This window comes from Natator depressus, chromosome 5 (genome assembly GCF_965152275.1).
Source record: "Natator depressus isolate rNatDep1 chromosome 5, rNatDep2.hap1, whole genome shotgun sequence".
Lineage (NCBI taxonomy): Eukaryota > Metazoa > Chordata > Testudines > Cheloniidae > Natator > Natator depressus.
Genome location: NC_134238.1, coordinates 96024821 through 96029992, shown reverse-complemented (window position 1 = coordinate 96029992; position 5172 = coordinate 96024821). Strand labels below are relative to the sequence as shown.

Genomic DNA, 5172 nt, shown 5'->3' with positions numbered 1-5172 from the left:
TGCATCAAAATGTTTTATTTCAAAACTGTCAAAATGATTTTTTTTTCCAGAATTTTTTGTGTTTGTGTTCAGCTGAAACAATTTGGTGAATTTGACATGAACTTGGAAATGTTTCGGTTGACCCAAATCTGATTTTTTCAGAAAAATTTTTTTTTCCAAAATATTTTGCCTAGTTGTAATTTTGATCTCATTTACACCAGTACTTAGCAAATCTGTAGTAGCCCCACTAAAGTCAATGAAATTATACCACTTTAGAGATTATGTAAATAAGATCAGAATCAAGAATTTAGGCTGTTGGGTAGTGGAAGCAGATATTGCTGAAAGTTTATACTATATTATTAAAATGCATGCATGTAAAGATTGGGGTTAGATTTTCAAATCTAAAAGTTTCACTAGATTCTGGCCATGACTTGGGAAACATATTATATTCCAGTTTTGTTTTCAAATAATACTTATGGGCATCCACTGTTAAGAGGGGATTTGGAGCAAAGGCCTAATCCCTCCCAGGTATAAATCACTATATATTTTACAAAGAACTATGATTAGTAATTGCAGCTCTTTTTTTTAATTCTATTTTTATTTTTAAAGGGCTGCTTTTATTTCTTCTGAAAGTTTGAATTATTTTCCTATTAAGAAGAAAGCCAAAAAGCAAATATGATCCTTTTATTAAAATTCCTGATATACTAGCAGAATCTCAAGCTTTGCTTAATTTTAAATACCCCCCCCCCCCAAAAAAAAAGTATTCCTCTAGTTATCTGCTGATGTATCTAACAGAAGAAGATATGATGGAAGTGGTGGAGGGCAGGGGGCAGGAGGCTAATGATGGAGCTGATTCCCCTCTCAGGACGAAATCAGACATAACTACATGGGTGTAAAATTGGTGTAAGTGAGAAGAGAATCACTATCTGAATGATGGTCTTTGACTGTGTGGTCCTGATCTGCACTGGGATCTGAGCTGAGATACACCTAATGATGAAAAAGCCAGATTACAATTCTGGATGTGTGATGGACGTTATTATTGATCATGAGAAATCCTCTCAGCCTGTGTTGTCTGTGCCTCTGTTAGACTTCTACCTAGATTTTGTAAACTATAAAGTGTTTGATTAGGATGTTTGCCATTACTTGCATTTATTCCTTTCTAATGGAAATGTTTTTTAAAAGAGCTGATGATTTTACATGTGTTACTAAAGCAGCTATTCAAGCAGTCATGTTTAGAAAGACTAACATAAATTGGATATAAAACACACAAGAAAAAATATTTATGCGGGACAGTCCATGTTTATATCCCATAATTACAGACTCCCTCCTTCCTTTTTATAAACATTAACCAAACTGATAAGTCAGTTTAAAATTTTATTGTGTACATTTTATATTAATAATTTATTCCAAAAAAATTGGGAAAATCACTGAATAGATTACTTAATATATGTTTCAATAATTTATTATGGAATTATTATGGGACTAATCTTCAGCATAAGAATGGAAATTATACACACAGTATACATTTATATATGTGCACAGTAAACATTTTTTAAGCAAGGTTCATGTTCCTGCTTTTATTGTTAGGAGATGGGAGCAATCTTTTAAAAATATTTCAGAATTAATTTGTGATTAATAAAAGGTGGTAATATTTTTAAGAAAAATCTACCGCAACTTCTTTTTCTGTGTGGTTTTCTTCTTGCTCACTCCCTGCTAATGTGTCTGGAATCAGTTCCGGGAAATACTATTTCTTTGGAAATTTAATAAATACCATAATTGTTATTAAGTTAATGAATTGCCGGTTTGGGATTTATATTGCACTGCTGGGATTTTATTCCTTTTTTTCCCCTTCCCATCAATAGCACACACATATAACTATGCATTTTTCAGATTGAATTGTTTCAGCAGGAAATATTTATTCCCAGCACACTAATTCTGAAATGTACTCATTTCCAGTTTAATAATCATTTCCTTCTAGTCACTTTGATTGTTTTTATCAAAAAACTTCTCTATGAATGACCATTCTGTTCCCATTTGTCGAAGCTGAATGTACAGGTTTGATCATGCATACACACAACCCACTCTTAAATACAGGTTTCTATTTCATTGTGGAGATAGAAATTAATGAGATCAATGTATCTTCCTCCTGTTTTTCTCTTCAGAATTATTATGTGTTTTCTATAGAACTTTAATGTTAATACCAAAACACATATTTAAATATCTCCTCCCTCTATCCTACACATGCTGAACATTAGTTTCTTCAGTACAACGGAAGCCTTGATAGACTGGACACTTGAAATAAAAATATCTTTTACTGAATTGTAAGTTGCTGAAAGAGGCTTTGAGCCAAAACATTCATACCTTCCTCCTCCCACTTTTGAATTATCTACTTTTTGGATACTTTTTGCACTTTTTTTTTAAAAAAAAAAAAGAATGAATGGATCAATTCCTGCTCTTATTTATACTAAGGTACAATCACTTAACTCAATGGTGTTACTGCTGATTAACCCTGGTGTGACAGAGAGTAGAATTTGGCTTATTAAATGATGTAATGCATCCTATCGATAAATCTATCTGGGTTCATTGTCCCAAAGACCAAAGAAAAAAAGCCATGGATTGTTTAAAGAAAAGGAGGACTTGTGGCACCCTAGAGTCCTCCTTTTCTTTTTGCGGATACAGACTAACACGGCTGCTAGTCTGAAAACTGATTGTTTAGAGATGTTTTGTTGTTTATGTGAGAGTTCACAGTGTTACCACAATAATTTGTGCCTTTTGAGAGTTTTACTCTATACATTCCTGTTTACTGAAGTATTTAAAATATCTTTCATTTCATAGACTTTGTTAATATTCATTTATGAAAATGAAATTATTAAATGGATATAATATTAAATTTATTTTGGATGTGGGTTTGTTATTTTTAATGATTTTTCTTCAGTCACACCAGAGCTAATGAACACAGTAGTGAGTGTTGCTAACTCATAAAGTTTGATAGTACTTTACAAAAGATTATAACATGAAGCCAGGAGCTGAACAATCTTAGTTAAAAAATTGGGCTGATAAAATTGGACTTTTGCATATGATTTCAAGCACCTACACAAAAGGGCATAATGGGTAAATACAAAGCATCAAAATATTTAAATAAGAATAGGTAATATGTGATTTTTTACACTTGAACAGAAGATCTCAAAAGGCACAAGGGAAAATAAAAGACCTGTGATACAACTGTGGCTGGCCCAAGTCAGCCGAGTCAGGCTCGCACTGTGGAGCTGTAAAATTGCAATGTAGACATTTGGGCTTGGGCTGGAACCCGGGCTCTGCGGCCCTCCCCCTTCTCCCTGGAATTACAATGCAGTGTAGACATACCCATAGTAGATATGTTTCACAAACAAAAATCCACACAAATTTCAATATTTTCTTCAAGAAATATCAAATTTTTCAATGAAAAAAACCACAACTTTTCCAAAACATATTTGTGTTTGGATTTTTGCTCTCTCCCCACTCTCTCTCCTTTTTCCTTTTCTGACCCCTCCCTCAGAACATTTCAAAAGAAAAAAAACCTTCTGGGAAAATGTTCATTTTAGAAAAGAGGTAATATTTCATCAAAAAAAGGGTTGCATAGAAAATTTCAACCAATGGCAATAGTAACCTCCGTTTCAATTCCATTCATGTCATCCTTTGACCTTGCTAATATTCATTCTTCATCCTCAGGGCCTGTACAAGGATCAAGTAAAATAATGTCACCAAATCAATCATAAAACAGACATTTAACACTGAAAGGTAAGTTTGAGATGATTGGGTGTATCTACTGGTATAATACCATATATCCTGCTTATATTCTAAAATATTCCTTCTATGCTCTGTGCTACTGTACATAACCCAACCATCAACTGTGGAGTATACCTAGATGTCCATTTGCACATCAAGTAACATGCGCAGAAGTGAAAACTTGTCCTCAGTCCCCTTTGGAAACTTCATTTGAGGCGAAGATTAAAAGAGCACAATTTTCAGGTTTTTGTTGGTACCTTCACCTGGTTTCCACATCTGTTTTTTCTTACCCTTAATAGGTCAGCTTGTCTTTTCCCCCCTCACTCCTGGAAAGCCATTTGTTTTTTCCCATTTCCCCCCCTGATGTTGGGTTTCTCCCATTTCTTCCTATGGGAATCTCCATTCCCACACTGTGTGGTGTGTCTCTTCCTACTTCTCCCTGAGCTGTTCTGCCACCTCGAACTGCCTCCCACCGCTCATCACCACCTCTGCTCTCCCGCAGCCCTTCTGCACTCATAGAACCCCAGCACTCCTGCATCCTCAGAGCCCTTCAGACCACCCCAGCAACCTCACAGCCATTGAGCTGTTTGGGACCACGGAACGGTACCTCACACCGAGCTCACCTTCACCCAGCAAGCCCAGCTGAAGAAGTTCAACCATCTCAAAGTCTATAATCTGCAGAAGGAAATGAGGAGCCTCAGGGAGCTGCTGGAGTCCACGTCCCATCCCCCTGTGGTCTTCTGCCATGATGACATCCAGGAAGGGAACATCCTGCTGCTGGTGGGGTGCCAGTCGCTCTCACCCTTGACAAGCTGATGCTGACTTACTTTAAGTACAGCAGCTACAACTGCAGAGGCTTCGACGTTGGTAATCACTTCTGTGAGTGGGTTTATGACTACACCCATGACACGTGGCCCTTGTACAAGGCCTCCATGGAGACCTTACTCTCCTTGCCAGCAGCAGCTGCACTTCATTCAGCACTACCTCTGAGAGGACTGGGGGAGGCCCAGGGACATTATGCACAAGGAGCAGGCCTGCATTGAGGAGGAGATACTCACTGAGATCAACAGGTTTGCTCTGGCCTCTCACTTCTTTTGGGGCCTCTAGTCCCATCCTGCAAGCAAAGATCTCCACTACCGAGGTCGGGTACCTGGACTATGTGCAGTGCCACTTCGAGGCCTACTTCTAGCAGAAGGTGCAGTGCACATGACCAGGCCAGCCCACAGCATCCCCCAGCCCAGCTCTGCCTGCTCCACTCTCAGATTCTGTCTCCTGCAGTGTGGCCCTGACCTCGGGTTGTTGCAGACACGTGGGGCCTGGCAGTCACTACTGAATGGCCGCTTCCTGGCCGAGGGACCCATTTGCCCTGCGCTACCAAGGGACAGCAGCTGGTAAGGACCACAAGGGAACAATGTCCACACCACATAC

The 5172-nt window shown here is 38.2% G+C and overlaps 1 pseudogene; it reads left to right on the top strand.

Moving 5' to 3' along the window:
- Positions 1-972: 972 nt before the first annotated feature.
- Positions 973-4954, top strand: LOC141987899 (choline/ethanolamine kinase pseudogene; annotated as a pseudogene).
- The last annotated feature ends 218 nt before the right edge of the window (positions 4955-5172 follow it).